Below are 24,497 nucleotides of genomic sequence, written 5' to 3'. Positions count from 1 at the left end.
ACCTGGTATTTTTACTACATTTATTTTAGTTACTTTAAATAAAGCATATTCATTACTCGTTATTCTCTAATTGTTCATCAAAAACTGTATATAATGGCTATTTTGCACATCCCTTTCAAGATTTCAAGATTTTCAAAGGTTTATTGAAATATCATATACACAACTACGGTGTAGTTATGCAATGATGACAAACTTGGGTCATAGGTTCCTCAACAAGAGATCTATCAATATGTGTGTACCTCCACCATTAAAGGTGGGGTAGGTAATTTTGGAGAAACCAGCTCGAGATCGCTAGAATTTGAAAATACACAGCCGGAGAAAATCTGCCACTTCCTTACAGAGCCCCTCCTCCAACACACACGAACGCGCACATGACCAATGAGGGGACGAGATAAGTTTGTGCACAGATGGAAGGCTGACAGGCAGGTAGGCCATCCAGTTATTTTAGCTGGGCCGGCTAAAATGATTGGTCGTGCTTTTTACAGTACTACGGCTTCCACAGATGACATTTTTTTATGGATTTTTTGTCAAAGCACTACAAAAGTGTATCTCGAGCCGGTTTCTCAAACTTACCTACCCCACCTTTAAACTGTCATATTCTGCACATTTCTTATTCTATCTACATACATCTTATAAGAGTATAATAAATATGTATAATATCGGTTAAAATAAGTGCTTCAACATAGTTAACATTGCAGGAAAGTTGATTGTCAAGTCCCAAAACAAACCATGCAATATATTAAACGTTAAGTACTTTGTCAGACTTAATATCTGTAGATACCCCCAAAGCTTTTTGCTTACATGTATTTAAAAGAAGACCTTAACCTAAAGTATTATTTAATGTTTAAATAAAGCCTAATTAGTTTGTCTGTTTTGCACATCCTCCTATTAATATCTTTGTACATCCGGCACTAAACTGTTTTATTCTAGATACCATTTACAGTATCTTCTTGATATTTTCTATTCTATATTTCTATCATTGACCTTCTACTTTTCTCCTATGTTGTATATACTCTTAATATTTAAATGTTTTCATAAAATATAACACATTCAAAAGTGCTTTACAAAAATGAAAGACATTAAGAAAAAGGCATTTTAAAAAGTCATTAAAAAGCAACACAATCTACCTGCATTGCAATTACTCTAAACGTGTAATAACGTGCTTTAACCAGTAGGTGGGTTTGGTTAAAAAGCTGTCAAGTTTACAGTGTTAACAAAATAAAATATACTGCTGTTTCTGGTTTAGTTTACGACCAAGCGGCATACTCAGGGGAAGAGCCGGGACGCCAATACGGAAGTGCCACAAACTGCAGTTCATATATTGGCCGATAGGCGATGACTGCAGAAAGGAGCAATTTCCATAGACCCCAATGTTAAAATGCCCAATTTCACAGCAGAAAAAAAACGTTTCTAGCCCTGGCTCCAATACATTTTATTATGTATATAGTTAGATTCCACCTTCGTGATTATGAATCTGTGAGTGAATTGTTTTCTAACGCGACCCTTTTATTTATATTAGGTCTTAAAGTTTTTGCATAAATTAGGGCGTGGTCACTTTGATGGACAGGTACGTGCCTCACTGTCAGCTAACAGCAATTTGTCCACTCTGCTAGGCTACAACGTTAGTTAGTTGTAGTTACTGTACTTGACCCTTTAGCCGTGTTCGTGGTGATTGTGCCTTTTAGGGAATATTGTTACAAATACCAGACAATTAAAATGTCGTGCTGTGCGCTTGAATGTACTAACAGACCTTCCAAGAAGTCTACTCTCAGCTTTTTTCGGTGAGTAAAATGATAATATTATACATGTTAATCCCGTTAGCAGGTGTTTGTGTGCTTGTTAGCTTAGCTTGTTATGTAGCTTATTATGTAGCTTATTAGCCAGCTAAGGACGTAACCCTTTATACATGTGTATATATATATATACAGTTTAGTTTATGATTCAGCCTTTTATAGTATATGGCTGTGACGCCCATAATGCTAAACGGGAGCAAATGTTAAAAGGGGACCCAATTATCCCAGTGGTGGCCGCCGGAGTCCACGCCGGCCGAAGCTAACGGAGCCGCAGGGGGCTAGCTCGCTAGCGCGTCCCGGCGGCTCCGTTAGCTTCGGCCGGCGGCGGAGTCCGGCATTATAACTGGAGATCAAGGAATGCAGCGAAACGCAGACTTGGTTCGCCTGCAGCCCGCTGTAGTATTAGCTAAATAAATTATGTTGAACAAGGCTTATTAAGCTGAACATCGCCACAATTGTTCTGCTATGTATCAGTACTTATTTTATTTTATTAACGTGTGAATGACAAGCATTACAAATAACAACAAATAGCTCATTATCTTGCAAATTGTCTCGTTTGATTATGAATGTAACGTTTATATAGTGGAACTACACTGTTTTATCAAAACCAAAGTGCCACGCAGTAACTTGGTATGCATGTATTTCAGCAGGAAATGTGCAACCTAGATGACATTTACCAACACAGACTATATAGAAATATTTGTAAAAGTTGTTCATGCGTTATTAAGTGAATATGGCATTAACCCTCCTGTTGTCTTCGGGTCAAATCTGACCGATTTACTACTTTCATCAATCATAACTTTTTTGTTTTACATTCGATTGCATTAAGGATTTATGATATCCTTCACAGTAGACATTTGAACATATAAATTGCTGATTGACCTTGTCGTGGTGAGTGGGCTTTAAACTAAGACGGGTCATACTGAATAGTCTGTGCACACATTTTTAACATGTGATCTTTCTTTCATGTAGGACGCTTGAGGGAAGTTGCAACGCCTCGGCCAATGTGATGTCTTCCCCACGTGAAAGAGATTTAAGGCATAATTTATAACTTGAGACAATTTTCCAAATGTTATGACTTTTATTGGCTTAGGTAGTAATGGATTACATCCAACACGAATCAAGATCGTATAGAAAAAAAGGAAAGCGTAATCCTTAGTTACATAGGAAAAGATGTAATCGGATTAGTTTGATTTTTTTTAATAATAGGGAAACTCAGGATTACAATCTTATTCAAAACCTGAAAAGAGCATATAGTGTTTGTTGTAAAATGATCAGATGTTCTCTCTTCTCTGGAAGCGGTACTGTTCTGTAGGCTAATACTTTAATTGTGAATCTATACACCTACTGCCTGAGTCAGCTTTATGTATATTATACATTTAAGTAAAAAAATCATATTAATATTTCTTCTCTCCTGTGTTTATTTGCATTGCATTTGATATTGAGGTAATCCAAAAGAAAAATAAAGTTATCAGGTTACAGTACATTACTTTTATATCTTGATACTCACATTAAGTTACTGGAAGAGGAAGAGGAAGAGCAGCCATGTTAACAGTGTTATGGCTACAGATGTAATATCTAACTCAACATTAGCCATGACAGTCTGGGCTTAGCAAGGGCCTTAGAAAACATACTCTAAAGGCCAAATCCAAAAACAGTGATACTGACATTTTAGCAGTTCACAGTCTTTGGAGATGGTCTTTCAGGCAATTGGCTAGTGACTTTAAAAAAATATCATTTCCCCTAGGGGTGAAATGAACTCTATCTCGCAAAAAAAGCCCAGGACTGTCATGTCTAATGTTGGAGTGGTCAACAATGGCACCATTTAGGCTATGAACAAAAGTAGCCATAACACTGTTAACAAACTTCCGGGCCTTGTCAATTTTGACAGGATTTGCACCAGCCCTCCATCGGCACCTCTGGTTGATCTGGGAGAGCATGATCTTCATGCGAGGGTGCCGATGGTGAAGCTGGTGCAGGTCCTCCTTCATCTGATTCACCAAGTGAACACTGGGCACATCCCCCAAGTCGTTGCCGCCACAGTGGATGAGGAGGACATCCGGGGCTGCTCTTCCTCGCAGGGAGTTGGAAAAGAAGGGGAGGAGACCTCTCCAGCGCAGTCCACCCCAACCGAACCAGCAGGCGCGAAGGTCGAGGCCAAGGTTGCTGCCGATGGTCTCTGTAGCTCTCTGGGCTCCACGCCGGACATAGCTGTCTCCGATTATCCATACAGTCACTATGGGAGGAAAATAAATGAGAGTAACAAATGCTTCAGATAATGAGGAATATCAAATTAAGTATAAAGGGTTGCTCATTTTGTTCCTTTGACAATAACATACAACATAACATATGAAATCACACCTGACCAGTGGCGAGCCGTCAGGGCCCTCTAGGCCCTCTGTGAGGGCCTAAGATATTCCAAAAAATAATATTTAAAAACATTAAAAAAAAATATATTTTTTTTAAATATATATTTTTTTAATATTATTTTTGTTATATTTTTCATTAGTTTTACCGAAAAAAAACTTGATTTAATAAAATAACATTTCCAAAGAAATAAATCCTTCGAATCTGCCTGTTCAGTCTCTGTTTGAATGTCAGTTACTATAGCGGGCCTCTCTGCGATTCACAGAGGGCCCGCTATAGTAACTGAACGAGAGAGTAATGTCAAATGACAGTACAATTGACCAATCATATCTTCCCTCTAAATGGGTGGGTTTTATTATCGCGGACTTTATGACGAGTTCCGCCCGCTGTGAAACTTTTCTTGTTTCCATAGCAACAACAACTTCCTGTCAACAGCGTGAACTCGCCTTCAAAATAAAAGCATGCCAAATTACACTTAAGACATACAACTGCAATGAAAGTAACAAACACAATGCAATATCATTTTCAATGTCAAAGAACACAAATTGGGTTCACAGGTGTTGTTTTGTGTGGTAGAGGGTCGCTGTCATTGATGCGTTTTGCACCCTCGGCCGTTGTTTTGATATTCCGCTGAAGTATACGCTGTGACGTAATAACGTCTTTTTTTCGAGGGAAGGGGTGGAGGTCAGAGGGCCTAGGTATAAAGCTCACGGCTCGCCACTGCACCTGACGTATATATATATATATATATATATATATATATATATATATATGTATATATATATAGTATGTTTGTGTGTAATGTCAACCATCTGAAGTCATGTAAAGTAAGCCAGGACCATCAATTTACAGGTTGTGGAGGAGGTTGCCATCTTTTTTTCTTAATGCTGAAAGAAATAAAAATGGTTTAATCAATATAAAAGCGCCTTTCTTTTTCTACAGTCATATTTAATTTATACTCTCACAGCGCTGTTTAAACAGTAACGTTGGATTAAATGTATATACAATTGATGGTCAAAAAGTATAAATATGCAAATTTTGCATTTGTTAGCCCATGCATATTACACTGTTTATATTTGAATCATGGACAAGCGTTTTTAAACTTGTATAGTGTAATATCAAGAACAGTTAAATCATAGGGAAAAGCTTTGTTTAATTCACAATACGCTAATTCCTTTACATACTGTATAGGCCACAGTTTATGGCTAATTCCATAGGCTAATTCACGCAACACTGGCCATATCTCTGCTAGTTTACAAAGTTGTTACAAATGACATTTATATTTGAAAAACGGTGAAGCACTTAAAAAACAATTGTATAGTGTAGGTTCAAGAACATTTAAATCAAAAGGACAAGTTTTGTAAAGTTACAGGGGATCTTACCTTCAGAACGCCGGGAACGAGGAGCAGTGACCGGAAGCTGGGTTGTTAGCTTAATACTGTGAGCATGTTAGCTTAGCTTCTTAGCCTGAGCTAGGTCTGAAACTTCACGGCCGTTGGCAGAAGGTCCCGCCCTGTCCCGCCTCGTCTCCGCCACGGCTCCGCCTCTTTGCCCTTATTTGGATCAGGATGTAGCAGGCGGGAGTTAGACTCTGACGCCACTGTCGAGCCGTTAGTGGCCGACTCCGCCTACTAAGGGCTTCTCGGCAACTCTGCAGAATCCTATGGGTGACGTCACGGACCCTACGTCCATTTATATATACAGTCTATGTTTACGACGGATATATTTAGTTATTGTTTTGATATTTGTAACACAAAAGCGATGGAAAAAACCCACGGCAACACAGAAAAGATGGTCTTAACATGACCCAGCGGTCTAGTAGTTAATAAAAAACAATAATATCAAAACAAATTATTACTACTAACTTTATTGTGAAATTAAAACAGAACGGTAAAACAAAAGTTTCCGGTCTATTCTGAGGCCCGATCTCTGTAGATAAATAAAGAACTACGACAGATGTGTAATATTTAATGCAGCCGAACCATTTATTACAATGCATTCATGTGATGACTTTCAAAGAGTAAAGCAAGCACTGCTGAATAAAGTATAATTGTATCTTTTACGAAACGTTTTTTTTCATATGGAATGCAGTTGGAGGTCAACCAATCACAGAGCTTAAGAACTAATCACGGGGTTTGTCAAGCAAAGCACATGGTGTAGTCCTAAACGATAGCTGGGGATTCTGGGTAGTGTAGTGTCTTCTGCCATCCTAAACTCCGAAAACATATTTGTTTCTCCGAATCGAAGGGGAAAAACACAAAAGCATTGCACACAATTTAAACCAATCAATGTTGAGTAATTAACAAGGATAATCTGGTGTTTTTGAGTTGATGAGTAGTGCAGATATCACTGTCAAATCAATCGACAGTAAGGAGAATAGTTACCTCCGGGTTTAAAATCCTCCGTTATCCAATGGGAATGGACGCTCACATTGCCTTTAAATGCCGCCGACATGGACCGATGCGGTGCTTCCCTGAGCGTCAAATACCGCCGCCGATGGGAATACATTGCAATCAGTTGAAAGCTGTTTGCGTCCGTTTATGAAGCTGAAGGAGCCTCGGCGCGTCCCAACTGCACGCCACGGGACCCTGACCAAGCGTCGCTCCTGGACGTTTAGGGAGTGAGAGTGTGTTGCTTAGACAGGTAATTTTGTAACTTAGCTTTTCATCTGCTTCTTTTGGCCTCCATACACAACCAATTGGTGTTTAAGGTCACTCAAAACTGAGATTTTGCAAAACCTTTTCAAGGGTGGAGATGTTGGGAAACTCAGTGTTGATGTTAGTTAGGGTGTGTTTTTGGCTTTGCTAACATCAGAATTCTTCCTTTTAAGTTGTCAATAATAAGGCGACTTATCATGCAAATGTGACAAATTAAACATGAGTGACAAGTGGCAAGATAAAGCTATTTTTATAAACAAACAATGAATATAATAAAAATCATCTTTAATTGCGGTCCTGAAACAAACAGACGACCCTGCGTGCGACACTTCTGACCAGCATCCACCAACCGACATTATCTGAACATTTAAGAAAGAACAACCTAATCTTTCTTTTCATCTTCTAAATAATTTCCTAATGAAAATAATCGTTAGTCACAGCCCTAACGGTTCTACTTTGAGTTCCTTTTGAGTTCTGCAGGTTATTAAAGATGACAGAGACACACCTGGGTTTGCCTTTAGGCGAACACTCTTATGTAAGGTTGGTGCTGCAGGCTGATGGTCCATGAATGGGGGAGGGATAGCGAACTGGAGCAGGTTGAGTGGGCCGGGCAGGTTTCCCTGAGGCGTAGGAGGAAAGGAATTCATTGTGTGTGTGTGTGTGTGTGTGTGTGTGTGTGTGTGTGTGTGTGTGTGTGTGTGTGTGTGTGTGTGTGTGTGTGTGTGAATGAATGAACATGTCCATTATAATCGCAGGTATTTCCAAAAGAGCCTGTTGGAACAGAGCCTGTGAAGTATGGAAGGAGGTAAAACAAACAGAGAAAGTGCTCCTTGTGTCACACACATTCACACACTCCCTAAAAACTATTAAGTGACAATGCCTAGACCTGGACGTGGATCAAACACAATATGAAGCACTTGAAACTCATTAACCTGTCATTTATCCAAATGATCTATTCTGTGAGAATATCACAAGCGATTAAATCAGTTTAGTGGCCTTTTATTATAGAAACCTTCTGAGCAGGGTTACAAGTCTTATAAAGTGTGCTTATATTTGAGATTTACTGAAATGTGGTTAAAATGTATATAGTTTGATGCCAAATAATAAAAAGAGCATTATTTTTCAGATAAACTACTTATTTTAAGAATGAGGAATAAAGCTGTAATTATGCCAATGTTTATCATAATTCTTTTTTTTCATTTAAAGATAAGTTAAGTTTATTTTGTTGGACAAATATACATTTAAAAAATATCAATAAATAATACTAAGCAGTCAGTAGATCTAGTTAAGTCCCATGTGTCACTTACCTATTATATAAACTTTCTATTCATGGTTACTTTAAAAGAGTTATGCAATGATTAGAAATTATATGTCAGTAACCTCTAAGAATGATTTTGAAGTTACTTGATCATTTTCATTACTATTTGATAACCTCTGTTCCAAATATGCAAATAAAGACAAGAGAAAAAAAAAGTTGTGTGAGTAGTAAAGTTGCAAAATAAAATATTGAAGAGGAAAAACGTTTCCATCTTCGTTGTTGTTTCAGATGAACTCAAATCTTTTTCAGTCTGGTGCAGCTGTAGTGGTTGGGAAGGCCCTTGGAGGACATATTATGTTGAAGAATGAAAAAACACAAACTGCACCTTTAAAGTAAGAATTACACTGATAATGCTCGAACACTTCGATTAAGAAACAGGGTGCAAATCCAAAGCTCATACAACTTAGTACACCATTTTATTTTTACTTTTGATGTGGTTACACAACAGCGTTAGCAATCAGCTTTAATTTTGTACAATTAATAGTTTGATAGAAGTTTGGCAATAAAAGGAAAACAGTCTTTCGAACTGTTACGTTTTAAATGTTAGCCAGTCTGCAGCAGGATAACCACATCAGTGTGTATTTCAATAGAGGTGAAAAACACTCACAGAAATATTGGAAGAACCGGACCATGTTGGCACATTTAGTCAATAACAGATTCATCAAATAGATCTGATGACAATCTTTAGGTGTATTCATTGTGAAACAGTCCTGAGAATTACACGGTGTCTCTTACATTGTATTCAGTCAGTGTGCGTTGAACTAGTTAACTGTGATTAAAATCATCAAAACCACAAAGCAAGTGTTGTATTCACAGAAATCTGAATCAATCAGCTTATGTGCATATGACATTAAAACCTTTGAATCTTGAATCTTTGAATCTTGAACCTATTATTGTGTTGTGTTCAGGAATACAAAAAACAAGTAGTTATTTATACAAAATACACTGTGGCGGCCCGCTAGGGGCGCCGCCCCCCCCTCTAACCACATTCAAAATAAAAAAAATAAAAAAATATATATTTAAAAAAAATATATTTTTTTTTTATTTATTTTTTTAATAAACAAGGTAAATATTATATAATTGGTATCAGTAAAATGTATAATCTACAATAAAATCTCGTTTAAAATTGTGTTACGATGTCTAAAGTTACTGATAAGTCACATGTTTCCTGCCTGGCCTTGCCCGTGTATCATTACTCCCTCTCGTCCGGGCGCTATGCACAGCGCCCAGACGAGAGTGCAGCAAGTGCAGCAGAAGCCAACTGTTGCTATCTTTAAACTATGCCGCCGAAACACATTTCAGCCAATCAGCGTCGTCAAATCTGATGGTCAGAGGGCGCCTACATGAGCGCCCGGTGCAGTCTGTGAGTTGTTTGGACTCGTATCCAAGGAGACAAAACAGGAAGCTGTCATACACTCTGGAAGCTACCATTAGCAGCTAATGAATACTCCGTTTTTGACATAAAAATTGAATTATGGATCATCAATCATTTTTTAAAAGTGACAGACACATTGGATTAACCTACTGTATGGATTAACCTTCAGCTGCGTTTTTCTCGTTTTTGATCAGAATTGTTATTCTGCAAAAGGTGAGTATATCTCTGTTTTTTGCTACCTAAAGCTACGTCGTGTGATGTCTGTAATTTGCTTCCCCTGTCGCGAGTTCTGATCGCTCAGTGATGATACTTATATTTCTGGAATCTGTGGAATCTCAGCTTGTTAGCACAGTTTATGCTGTAGAAACTATGTCCAGGACAAGGTGTTTGGAAGTTTTGGAAGATTCATAGCTAACCACACTGAAGTTATGGAGGTATTGATCAGTCTTCTCATATTTTTAAGCCTCAAATTGTCCTTCCCCCCCCCTCTAACATCACCAGAAGCCATAATTTAGGGGGTCTTTTCTCAAAAAAATGTACCGGGGGAGTATCCCCCCGGACCCTCCTAGTATTGTTTGATCACCATTTCCACAGCCCCACCTAAAATATTTTCCACCAGCCGCCACTGAAAATACATATAGACAAAACATCACAAATAGCCCATCATGCCTGCCTGTCGAGAGCAAAAGTACCTGTACGCGTAGAGCATGCCCAGTTAAATGAATGGAGAGAGAAAATAACTCTAGATTGTGCTTTTAGCGCATTTTACCACTTGTAAACTTAATGACAAACAAACAAGTGCTATAAGAGTGTTCAAACTCTGTAGTTGATTTAGCTATAAAAAAAAATCTGGTGATTTACAGATGTCTCTTTATCAATGTAAGTCAATGGGAGAAAGTATTTTTAGCCCAACTTCACAGACTTACACAAAGTTGTAGTACCGTCGTTTGGCCACTAGTAAAATTAGCTTCAACGTCCGGCAAACTTGGTCCATCCGGGGGGCTTGGTGATAGTCGGCGGCCATGAAACCTGAGCGAAAAAATGCTAACGCACTTAGCACAGAACTCTAGGTTTAAATCAATCGATATACTTATCGGATCTGCACAAACAAGCTTAGCTAGCAAGCTGAGATTCCACAGATTCTAGAAATATAAGTATCATCACTGAGCGATCAGAACTCGCGACAGGGGAAGCAAATACAGACAACACACGACGTAGCTTTAGGTAGCAAAACACGGAGATATGCTCACCTTTTGCTGTTATTCTGATCAAAAGTTGTGTTCAATGGCATTAAAACGAGAAAAAACACGGCTGAAGGTTAATCCATAGGTTAATCTAATGTGTCTGTCACAGTGGCGAGCCGTGAGCTTTATACCTAGGCCCTCTGACCCCCACCCCTTCCCTCGAAAAAAGAAAAAAAAAGAGTTATTACGTCACAGCGTATACTTCAGCGGAATATCAAAACAACGGCCCAGGGTGCAAAACGCATCAATGACAGCGACCCTCTACCACACAAAACAAAACCTGTGAACCCAATTTGTGTTCTTTGACATTGAAAATGATATTGCATTGTGTTTCTTATTTTCGTTGCCGTTGTATGTCTTAAGTGTAATTTGGCATGCTTTTATTTTGAAGGCGAGTTCACGCTGTTGACAGGAAGTTGTTGTTGCTATGGAAACAAGAAACGTTTCACAGCGGGCGGAACTTGTCATAATGTCCGCGATAATAAAACCCACCCATTTAGAGGGAAGATATGATTGGTCAATTGTACTGTCATTTGACATTACTCTCTCGTTCAGTTACTATAGCAGGCCCTCTGTGAATCGCAGAGAGGGCCAGGCGAGCTTCTTTCATGTAACCCCTACATTCAAACAGAGAATGAACAGGCAGATTCGAAGGATTTATTTCTTTGGAAATGTTATTTTAAATACAATTAAATCAAGTTTTTTTTCGGTAAAACTAATGAAAAATATAACAAAAATAATATTAAAAAAATATAAATTTAAAAAAAATATTATTTTTTTTAATGTTTTTAAGTATTATTTTTTTGGAATATCTTAGGCCCTCACAGAGGGCCTAGAGGGCCCTGACGGCTCGCCACTGGTCTGTCACTTTGAAAATATTCTTGATAATCCATAATTCAATTTTTATGTCAAAAACGGAGTTTTCATATTAGCTGCTAATAGTAGTATTCGTTTATTTGTCCCCGAGGGGAAAATGGGTTGCAGCACATCACAAAGGCATTTAAAATGATAAGACAATACGTCACTGACAACAACATAGACACAGATTAAAACGAACAGACATAAGAAAAACAGATATCGGCAGACATGACAAGGGGCCTAGGCCCTCATTTGCGAAATAGGGGGGACAGGGCCAGAACAGCTGGGTAAACAGTGCGTCCTAGCCATCATTGATGATTCAGGAGTTTGATGGCTTGTGGGACGAAAGACAGCCTAGATCTGTTCTTTTTGAACAGAGGGGCACGATATCTCCGCCCGGATGGCAACAGTTCAAAAATAAGAGGCAAGTGGGTCCCTTAGGTCACTCACAATATTGTGTGCCAATTTTAAAACTCTGTCCTTGTATAAGCATTCTATATTAGCAAATGAGATTCCTGTCAATTTACTGGACAATGTTATGGCCCTCCTGACTGACTTTTTCTGTGCCTCAGTGGCGTTGCCGAACCAGCATATAATGCAGAAGGAGAGCACACTTTCAATAAAAGCATGATAAAACATCTTAACCATTCTGTTGCCGACATTAAAAGACAATAATTTACGTAAAAAAAGCATTCTTTGTTGAGACTTGGCATTTATTTTCTCAGACCTAATGATAGCTTCCAGAGTGTATGACAGCTTCCTGTTTTGGCTACGCGTCACTCTCACTCCATATTTGGTAACGTGTGTGTGTATGTTGAACTTCCCCTCGATTCCATTGGCTCTAACGGTTAAAAAGAGATGTCAATCATCAGAATCGACCAAGGGGGGCCAAATAGGTCAAATCCACCCAAATGACCCCAGAAGTGGGTTTTTTTGGCTAAGAAGAAAAGATTATTAATTTACCCCTTTTAGAAGTGAAGTTATGGTAATTTGTTCTGGGAATGTCATTTTCGAGCCTGAGACCTGGAACAACACATATATTTAGTGTGCCCTATGTTTGTGCAGGTTGGACGGGGCAAACGTTGAATCGTGGTGGTCTTTTGGGGAGGGGACCTGACACCTTCAAAATAAGCCACTTTGTTGTCTACACCAGATGTTACAGCCTTTCCCCAAAAACTCTAGCACCCCACATAAATGTAGAGCTTTAATCGTCTAAAATAAACAAAAACGTACATTTCCTTCAGATGATTACGCTTTTTCTAGTTTTACATGTTGACTTTGCAGGCCACCATGACTGTCTGGAATGGGAACAGTTCTACCACTTTACCCTGAGTGCAAAGAAAAGCACAGCTAACACTCACCTCAACGTTTCCTTCTATGGTAAAGATGTGAGGCAGGAGGTCTGAAAGAGAGGAGTGGGCACGTTGGAACAATGCACAGTTTTTCTAAAATCTGCAGCAGCAGGAGAGAAACGCAAATTACAAAACTGAAACGATTTACTTTGTTGTTTGTACTTGATATAGGGGAAATGCAAACCTGAACAAACTTTTTTTACTGCTTTATTTAGGTCTTAAGTATATTGTATGTTGCACTTCTGGAGAAGAATAGGCGTAATATTTTAATTGAAAAAAAAACTATGCTGTAACTGTAGTGCATACGACAAAAAAGCCTTTCATTTACTATTATGTGATGTTTTAACATACATAAGGAACTCTATTTAAGAAGTTAGAGTCTGGGTTTCCGTGAGAAGTGCAGACGGCGTTTGACGAGCGATGATAGTTTGATGTGCAGATAAAAAGTGAAGAAGAAGATTTACGAGGAAGAGAAAGCCCTGAGGCTATCAAGGAAAAAAAACAAAGAATTCAGGTGCTGCCTCACCCTGAAGAGGAGTAGGAATCCATGCTTATTATCTTATATATGCAGAGTTGGGTGTAACGCGTTACAAAGTAACGCGTTACTGTAATAATATTACTTTTGTCGGTAACGGAGTAGTGTAACGCGTTACTTTTATAATTCAGTAATCACACTACAGTTACTAACATTGCCCCGACACGCGTTACTTCGTTACTTTTATAAAATCAGTCATAATCACACTGACAGACAAGAGGGGTTTCCGCCGCAGGTTTATATGTACGTAATCTGCGCGATTTGCGCGTCCACATCCCCATGTGCAGTGCTGCATAAACATGGCAGAGTCAGCGATAACTTTCGAGGGGTGGAGGTATGCCCATTATTTTGAGTTCGTCCGAAGAATAGACAGGAATGTGACGGTGAGGTGCAAACTGTGTCCAGGCCAGAAGCTGTTATACACTGCTGCAAACACCACGTCAAACCTCAACAAACACCTGCAAAGAACACATGCTAAGGTGAAGCTAATAGCTAAGGACCGGACCCCCGAACCCAGAGTGAGGATGTTGTGAGTGCGCCGCCGCCGACTCCGAAGCGGCACAAATTAGAATTTGGAGGACCGGTAACCAAAGCAGAGATGGACAGGCTTGTAGCATCCTTCATAGTAGAGGTAATGTTGCTCATTTGCACAGTGGAATCACCATCGCAATGTTCAGAGATATACTGCGCAAAATACAGATAGCAGGAGACAGAGGACAGCCATAGTCAGAGCTATCTGGATCAGTCTTATGCGACAATGGAAACTGAACTAAAGAGAACATTTGAAACTTTAGCAGTCTGCGTGATCTGCCTGTAGGGAGGGGCGGGCCGGCCCTGCGAGTAAAGTAACGAGTAAGGTAACGAGTTACTTTATGTAGAGAGTAACGAAGTAGTGTAATATATTACTTTTTTTTTAAAGTAATATGTAATATATTACTTTTTTTTAGTAACGACCCCATCTCTGTATATATGAAATTGTAATTAATGTTTAAGGAATGTTATCTGATCTTTAACAGAAACCTGCTGCTGTAATTAACCCTTTGGAGTCCTGGGCTAATTTGGCCGTTTTTGCATACTTTTGATTTGTCTTACTAAACCCCATTAAGAAATGTTTGGCATGTCAATGTTTGGTATCTTTTTTACCAGGACAACCTCACCTATATAACCTGATAGTTATTCTTTTCATTTTGAGATACTATATGAACATCTTTGACCCAAAATCACAAAAAAATGTAAAAACGGATTTTGAAAATGATATTATTTTTTATATAGGTAACACAAACGAAACAATTTGAAAGCTGGAAATATATACATGGGATGTCACTATGATAATGTGAAAGTTTGATTGAGGTAGCATGAACCTATATACACATTTTATGAACAAATAACAGGTGTATCCATAGGCGTTTTTTCCTCATTTCTCAAGTTCTGTCAACAGTGACACAGTAGGCACAACAAAACATTTAAAAGCTTAAATAATGTACATTGGATTTCATTCTGATAAGGCAAAAGTATTATTATAAATATAATACAAATATATATATATACACATTATGTACAAAAGTTCTCTTCATCATAGTTGAATCTTCAAAACTCTAAATCTATCTAACTATATCTAAATTCTCAATGTTTGTCTGTCACTTTACTTCAATCGCCGTCTCTCTTCGTCTCCCGCCGTCTCTCTTCGTCTCCCGCCGTCTCTCTTCGTCTCCCGTCGTCTCTCTTCGTCTCCCGCAGCCCGCCGCCTGTCTTCGTATATCTTCGTCTCTCTCCATTCCGCGCCGTCTCTCTTTGGTTCCCGCCATCCCTCTTCGTCTCTTTTCGTCTCGTTACGTATCACTCCGTTTACCTGATTACCTCACCCCCTCCCTGGTAAATACATCCTGTTGAGCAGGATCTACAGTTTCCAGTATTTTCCGTTTCGTAAAATGATAAAACACGGCGAAGATATTAAAATATGTGCTTCCATTTTTCATACTTTTGAAATATATTTGTATTAACTTTATATCATCGTATCTCCGTGTTTACTGGGTCTCTTTGCATGAAACAAAGACTGGCATATAGTTTCAAGCCAGTACTTTCGACAATGTTGTCCGGACTGTTGTTTTTATGCGGCACCGGCTTGAACAGGTCATGTGATCTGATCACGCCGGCGTGACGGTCGACTCCAAAGGGTTAACCTGATTACATATTTAGGGTACTTAGGGAAAATATGCTGCTTTATCGTCTATTTTTTTTTTTTTAGTTTAGGATGGCAGAAGACACTACACTACACAGAATCCTCAGCTATCGTTTAGGACTACAACATGTGCTTTGCTTGACAAACCCCGTGATTAGTTCTCAAGCTCTGTGATTGGATGTTGGAGTGGCAGTGCGCGAAGTTCACACCGCGTCAAACAGCACTTTCATATAGAATGAAATCATAGACTGTATGAATGACACCCATCGACGGCACACTATCCAAATCAAAACTTGAACGTGTCCAACCCCCCCACCCCCCCCCCCCCCCCCCCCCCCCCCCCCCCCCCCCCCTTAGGTCACAGGCTCCTCCAACAGTGCAACACAATAAAACAGATACACAGAAAAAATAGTGCAAGTAAATACAAAAAGAAAAATAGTAAAATAGTAAAAAGTTAAAAGAAGTATTTAAAAGAAGACCTTAACCTAAAGTATTATTTAATGTTTAAATAAAGCCTAATTAGTTTGTCTGTACATCCTCCTATTAATATCTTTGTACATCCGGCACTAAACTGTTTTATTCTAGATACCATTTACAGTATCTTCTTGATATTTTCTATTCTATATTTCTATCATTGACCTTCTACTTTCCTCCTATGTTGATTATACTCTTAATATTTAAATGTTTTCATAAAATATAACACATTCAAAAGTGCTTTACAAAAATGAAAGACATTAAGAAAAAGGCATTTTAAAAAGTCATTAAAAAGCAACACAATCTACCTGCATTGCAATTACTCTAAACGTGTAATAACATGCTTTAACCAGTAGGTGGTGCGGGTTAAAAAGCTGTCAAGTTTACAGTGTTAACAAAATAAAATATACTGCTGTTTCTGGTTTAGTTTACGACGGATATATTTTGTTATTGTTTTGATATTTGTAACACAAAGCGATGGAAAAAACCCACGGCAACACAGAAAAGATGGTCTTAACATGACCCAGCGGTCTAGTAGTTAACCTCTTAAGTACGGCGGTCCCCCCATTGGACCCCTCCCACAGTTTTTTTTCCGAGATAATGTCTCAGGGCTTCTTAACATTTATGAAACTATTAATGTGTAGCACCAGATTAACGGGAAGAATCTCAGCTAACTGAAGATATGAACCATTTTTACCAAAACAAAACACAAGTCTCATAAGAAGCGTCTAAATGACCCCTGAGCGAAAAAATTCGAACACACTGCGGCACACAATTCAAGATAAAAATACCCTGATTACTTATCGTAGCTGCACATACTATATAGCCGATTAAAGCTGAGACGCCACTGATTATTTAGGTATAGTATCATCACTGAGCGATCCGAACTTGCGACAGGGGAAGCAAACACAGACATCACAACACGTACCTTTACGGAGCATTTACGGCAGATCGTCTCACCGTAGCTGTCAATTAGGTCAAAAGACGTGTTCAATGGCATTAAAACGAAAAGAAAAAATCCTACAACTGTTGATCCATAGGTTGATAATGGACCTGTGCCTTTGAAGAAATTATTCATAATCCATAATTCCATGTTTTATGTAAGAATCGGAGCGGAAAAGTTAGCTGCTAATGGTAGCCACCAGAGTGTATGCAGCTTCCGGTTTTGGTAACGCGTCACTCTCACTCCTTATTTGTTAACGTTTTGGTGTGTATATAACTTTCCCTCGATTCCATTGGCTCTCGCGGTTATAAAGAGATTTCATTCATCAAAATTGAGCAAGGGGGGCCAGAGATAGGTCAAATCCACCCAAATGACCCCAGAAGTGTTTTTTTTTTGGCTAAATCTCTCTAAAAAGGTCAAATTTAACTTGTTTTGCATCAATCTTGATACAGGGTACTTATTATATGTTGTACTTTGGATTCCTAAAGCTTTTAGTCTACTAATCCATCATCCAAGGGTAGTTTTCACTATAAGTAAAAAAGAATTTTTGGACGGACACTATAATTTACAGTTTTTTACTATGTAAAATCTGAATTTTCTTTAAAATAAAAAACATCTATATTGATTCTGACTTTTCTACATCCAACTCACAGGTTTATCATTACTTTGAGAATAAAGATTATTAATTTAACCCTTTTAGAAGGGAAGATATGGTCATTTGTTCTGGGAATGTCATTTTCGAGCCTGAGACCTGAAAAACAGGCTCAGGGCTTAAGAGGTTAATAAAAAACAATAATATCAAAACAAAATATTACTACTAACTTTATTGTGAAATTAAAACAGAACGGTAAAAGAATAGTTTCCGGTCTATTCTGAGTCCCGATCTCTGTAGATAAATAAAGAACTACGACAGATGTGTAATATTGAATGCAGCCGAACCATTTATTACAATGCATTCATGTGATGACTTTCAAAGAGTAAAGCAAGCACTGCTGAATAAAGTATGATTTTATCTTTTACGAAACGTTTTTTTTCATATGGAATGCAGTTGGAGGTCAACCAATCACAGAGCTTAAGAACTAATCACGGGGTTTGTCAAGCAAAGCACATGGTGTAGTCCAAAACGATAGCTGGGGATTCTGGGTAGTGTAGTGTCTTCGGCCATCCTAAACTCCGAAAAAATATTTGTTTCTCCGAATCGAAGGGGAAAAATACAAAAGCATTGCACACAATTTAAACCAATCAATGTTGTGTAATTAACAAGGATAATCTGGTGTTTTTGAGTTGATGAGTAGTGCAGATATTACTGTAAAATCAATCGACAGTAAGGAGAATAGTTACTTCCGGGTTTAAAATCCTCCGTTATCCAATGGGAATGGACGCTCACATTGCCTTTAAATGCCGCCGACATGGACCGATGCGGTGCTTCCCTGAGCGTCAAATACCGCCGCCGATGGGAATACATTGCAATCAGTTGAAAGCTCTTTGCGTCCGTTTATGAAGCTGAAGGAGCCTCGGCGCGTCCCAACTGCACGCCACGGGACCCTGACCAAGCGTCGCTCCTGGACGTTTAGGGAGTGAGAGTGTGTTGCTGAGACAGGTAATTTTGTAACTTAGCTTTTCATCTGCTTCTTTTGGCCTCCATACACAACCAATTGGTGTTTAAGGTCACTCAAAACTGAGATTTTGCAAAACCTTTTCAAGGGTGGAGATGTTGGGAAACTCAGTGTTGATGTTAGTTAGGGTGTGTTTTTGGCTTTGCTAACATCAGAATTCTTCCTTTTAAGTTGTCAATAATAAGGCGACTTATCATGCAAATGTGACAAATTAAACATGAGTGACAAGTGGCAAGATAAAGCTATTTTTATAAACAAACAATGAATATAATAAAAATCATCTTTAATTGCGGTCCTGAAACAAACAGAAGACCCTGCGTGCGACACTTCTGACCAGCATCCACCAACCGACATTATCTGAGCATTTAAGAAAGAACAACCTAATCTTTCTTTTCATCTTCTAAATAATTTCCTAATGAAAATAATCGTTAGTCACAGCCCTAACGGTTCTACTTTGAGTTCCTTTTGAGTTCTGCAGGTTATTAAAGATGACAGAGACACACCTGGGTTTGCCTTTAGGCGAACACTCTTATGTAAGGTTGGTGCTGCAGGCTGATGGTCCATGAATGGGGGAGGGATAGCGAACTGGAGCAGGTTGAGTGGGCCGGGCAGGTTTCCCTGAGGCGTAGGAGGAAAGAAATTAATTGTGTGTGTGTGTGTGTGTGTGTGTGTGTGTGTGTGTGTGTGTGTGTGTGTGTGTGTGTGTGTGTGTGTGTGTGTGTGTGTGTGTGTGTGTGTGTGTGTGTGTGTGTGTGTGTGTGTGTGTGTGTGTGTGTGTGTGTGTCATGTCCATTATAATCGCAGGTATTTCCAAAAGAGCCTGTTGGAACAGAGCTTGTGAAGTATGGAAGGAGGTAAAACAAACAGAGAAAGTGCTCCTTGTGTCACACACATTCACACACTCCCAAAAAGCTATTAAGTGACAACGCCTAGACCTGGACGTGGATCAAACACAATATGAAGCACTTGAAACTCATTAACCTGTCATTTATCCAAATGATCTATTCTGTGAGAATATCACAAGCGATTAAATCAGTTTAGTGGCCTTTTATTATAGAAACCTTCTGAGCAGGGTTACAAGTCTTATAAAGTGTGCTTATATTTGAGATTTACTGAAATGTGGTTAAAATGTATATAGTTTGATGCCAAATAATAAAAAGAGCATTCTTTTTCTGATAAACTACTTATTTTAAGAATGAGGAATAAAGCTGTAATTATGCCAATGTTTATCATAATTACGTTTTATTCGTTAAGTTTATTTTGTTAGACTTATCTGCTCAAATATACATTTAAAAAATATCAATAAATAATACTAAGCAGTCAGTAGATCTAGTTAAGTCCCATGTGTCACTTACCTATTATATAAACTTTCTATTCATGGTTACTTTAAAAGAGTTATGCAATGATTAGAAATTATATGTCAGTAACCTCTAAGAATGATTTTGAAGTTACTTGATCATTTTCATTACTATTTGATAACCTCTGTTCCAAATATGCAAATAAAGACAAGAGAAAAAAAAAGTTGCGTGAGTAGTAAAGTTGCAAAACAAAATATTGAAGAGGAAAAACGTTTCCATCTTCGTTGTTGTTTGAGATGAACTCAAATCTTTTTCAGTCTGGTGCAGCTGTAGTGGTTGGGAAGGCCCTTGGAGGACATATTATGTTGAAGAATGAAAAAACACAAACTGCACCTTTAAAGTAAGAATTACACTGATAATGCTCGAACACTTCGATTAAGAAACAGGGTGCAAATCCAAAGCTCATACAACTTAGTATACCATTTTATTTTTACTTTTGATGTGGTTACGCAACAGCGTTAGCAATCAGCTTTAATTTTGTACAATTAATAGTTTGATAGAAGTTTGGCAATAAAAGGAAAACGGTCTTTCGAACTGTTACGTTTTAAATGTTAGCCAGTGTGCAGCAGGATAACCACATCAGTGTGTATTTCAATAGAGGTGAAAAACACTCACAGAAATATTGGAAGAACCGGACCATGTTGGCACATTTAGTCAATAACAGATTCATCAAATAGATCTGATGACAATCTTTAGGTGTATTCATTGTGAAACAGTCCTGAGAATTACACGGTGTCTCTTTGTATTCAGTCAGTGTGCGTTGAACTAGTTAACTGTGATTAAAATCATCAAAACCACAAAGCAAGTGTTGTATTCACAGAAATCTGAATCAATCAGCTTATGTGCATATGACATTAAAACCTTTGAATCTTGAATCTTTGAATCTTGAACCTATTATTGTGTTGTGTTCAGGAAGACAAAAAACAATTAGTTATTTATACAAAATACATATAGACAAAACATCACATGTATGTTCAGAAACTGCCGATGATTTGTGGGTTTTGTATTCTTTACATGTTGATCAGACAGTAAAAGAGTGAAGAGAACAGAAAAAGCTCCTGGGAACGCAGAGAGTGTGCGAAACCTTTACTCTCAGAAAGCAATCACTTTATCCTTTCGCTCTCTCCTTTCCCATGGCATAGGTCTACGTCCTTGGGGTATTGCTGCTATCTCTCTTGGCCCGTCCACACAGCGGCGTGCGTTGAAAGCTTCACCATTCACTTTGAATGGGGTGACGTCACTTTTCGCCGAACTGCATTGTGGGAAGCGAAGCGGAGCTTTGCTGGCGTGGCTCGCTGCAAAAGTTGAGCAATGTTCAACTTTTGAAGCCTCGGCAGAAGCGTCAGCCAATCGAATCATATGCCAGTACAAGCTCTAGCCAATCAAGCTGCTTGTGTGTCAGGGGCGGGAGATTCATGTGATTGGTTGTTGGTCGAGTTTCAGACACGCCCGCCGGCAAGCTTCAACGCACGCCGCTGTGGGGCAGCTCTGGCTCCTTGTTGTTCGTGACAGAGCACAAGCTGACCTCAGATAGTTTATTCATTGTATGTGGACATCTGGGAGTCCTTATCTGGTGTGTAGGTCCCACTGGCGTACATTATTGGGCCATGGACGACAGTTTTAGTTACATTTAGTGCCCTGTTTGTTAAGTCTTGTTAATGAAGAATGTTGATTATACACTCTGAACTGGTTAAAACCTCCGTCTACGGAAGAGATCTTCAGAATTGGTCGGGCAATCGCTTTCTTGTGGGAGAGAAACTCCCGCTGGAGGGAACACAGGGCTTTTAGCCTTTGCAGACCATTTAAATGCACAAATATAAAGGAACACACTACAGGAAAGGGAAAACCCCAACAAACATAAAAGGGCTTCTTTACATGTCTAGAGGAAAACTAAAATGAAGCACATAAAACTTAATCTTTTAGATGCCCATTGTTGACCTGTGGACAGGCTATCGATGCGCTTGTTACTGAATAGAAAGATCCCGGAGCCAAAACATTTAACAAAACATCTAAAGTGTAAAATCAGTTGATAATCGTTAAGAATATCAATGTGTTTGCCTTTTCTCGAGATGCGATTTGTTTCCTTAATTTCCAAACAAAAACTCACCATATTGTAGTCAAGATGGTCAGGGTTCCGTTTTTCAAGTGAAAAACTGAACCCTGACCATCTTGACTACAATATGGTGTAAAGGTTACTTATCTTAGCAACCAGAGTAAGTACTCTGGTTGCTAAGATAAGTAACCTTTAGCGATTCTCTTTAGTATGATTCCAAGAAAAGCGGAAATCCAAACTCAAGTAAATATTTCAATAAAATCTTAAAGGGAAGATTTTTTTTGCAGCAGCCAGTTTTATTTTTTGGAAAACTTAACACACTAGGAGAAAACTTACTTGGAAAAAGCCCAGAGATCCCAAAAAATACACATGATATAAGAACAATACATGCCGCAGAGTTTTTCTTAATAAGGTCCTGTGGTGGTCAACATGAAGGTCCGGGACTTTTTAATTCTATAAAGAGCTGCACTAAGTTCTTACATTTTGAAATGAGTCTCCGACAATCAGAATGAGTTTTTGGTTATATTCCAAAAACAATGACAAGCTCAAAAGATTATAATGTTTTGTTTGACATAAAATACATCAGTTAATACCCCAAGGCTGAATTTCAAAAGCTTCTATGTGTCTTCAAAGCTGTGGTTGCATTAAGTGCCTTAATGAGACTAACCTCTTCACACCGTACATTAAAGGTCACCTATGATGCAAAATGCACTTTTTGATGTCTTTTATACATAAATACAGTGGAGGAAATAAGTATTCGTTCCCCTGCAGATTTTGTAAGTTTGCCCACTTACAAATAAATGAACAGTCTATCATTTTAATAGTAGGTTTATTTTAACAGTGAGAGTAAGAATATCAAAAAGAAAATCCAGAAATTGACATTATATAAAAGAAAACCCCCTCTTGTAGTTGGTCTCCAGGTTTGTGCACATCTCAGGAAGGATGTTGGTCCACTCCTCTCTGAAGATTCTCTCCAAATCCTTAAGGTTTTGAGGATGATGCTTGGCATCTGGAAGCTTCAGCTCCCTCCACAGATTTTCTATGGGATTAAAGTCCGGAGACTGGCTAGGCCCCTCCATCACCTAAATGTTTCTTTAGCCACTCCTGTGTTACCTTGGCCGTATGTTCAGGTTTATTGTCCTGCTGGAAGACCCATCCATTACCCATTTTCAGTGGCTGAGGGAAGGAGGCTATCGGCCAAAATGTTACGGTACATGGCCCCGTACATCCTCCCCTTGATGCAGGGAAGTCCTCCTGTCCCCTTAGCAGAGAAACAACCCCAAAGCATAATGTTTCCACCTCCATGCTTGACGGTGGGGATGGTGTTCTTGGGTTATAGTCAGCATCTCTCTTCCTCCAAACACGGCGTGTCAAGTGGATGCCAAAGATCAACCTTTCTGTCTCATCTGACCACGTCACCTTCTCCCAAGCCTTCTCTGAATCATTCAGATGTTCCTTGGCAAATTTCAGACGGGCCTTTCATGAGCCTTCTTGAGCAGGGGACCTTGAGGGCAACAAACTCTCACTCCCTAAACGTCCAGGAGCGACGCTTGGTCAGGGTCCCGTGGCGTGCAGTTGTGACGCGCCGAGGCTCCTTCAGCTTCATAAACGGACGCAAAGAGCTTTCAACTGATTGCAATGTATTCCCATCGGCGGCGGTATTTGACGCTCAGGGAAGCACCGCATCGGTCCATGTCGGCGGCATTTAAAGGCAATGTGAGCGTCCATTCCCATTGGATAACGGAGGATTTTACACCCGGAAGTAACTATTCTCCTTACTGTCGATTGATTTTACAGTGATATCTGCACTACTCATCAACTAAAAAACACCAAATTATCCTTGTTAATTACACAACATTGATTGGTTTAAATTGTGTGCAATGCTTTTGTGTTTTTCCCCTTCGATTCGGAGAAACAAATATTTTTTCGGAGTTTAGGATGGCAGAAGACACTACACTACCCAGACTCTTCAGCTATCGTTTGGGACTACACCATGTGCTTTGTTTGACAAACCCCGTGATTAGTTCTCAAGCTCTGTGATTGGATGTTGGAGTGGCAGTGCGCAAAGTTTGCACGGAGCGTCAAACAGCACTTTGAAATCGAATGAAACCCATCGATGGCACACTATCCAAATCAAGACTTGAACGTGTCCACCCCCCCTTAGGTCACAGGCTCCTCCAACAGTGCAACACAATAAAACAGATACACAGAAAAAATAGTGCAAGTAAATACAAAAAGAAAAATAGTAAAATAGTAAAAAGTTAAATAGTGCAATAAGAGTCTATATACAAGTGATTGGAATATGGTATATTAGACAAATAATTTCTAAGTAGCAGCCAGATGAATGTTATGGATGTTGTTTCAAAGTTCAGGTG

Source organism: Trematomus bernacchii, unplaced genomic scaffold (genome assembly GCF_902827165.1).
Source record: "Trematomus bernacchii unplaced genomic scaffold, fTreBer1.1, whole genome shotgun sequence".
NCBI classification, from domain to species: Eukaryota; Metazoa; Chordata; class Actinopteri; order Perciformes; family Nototheniidae; genus Trematomus; species Trematomus bernacchii.
Note: the sequence above shows the minus strand (reverse complement) of the source record.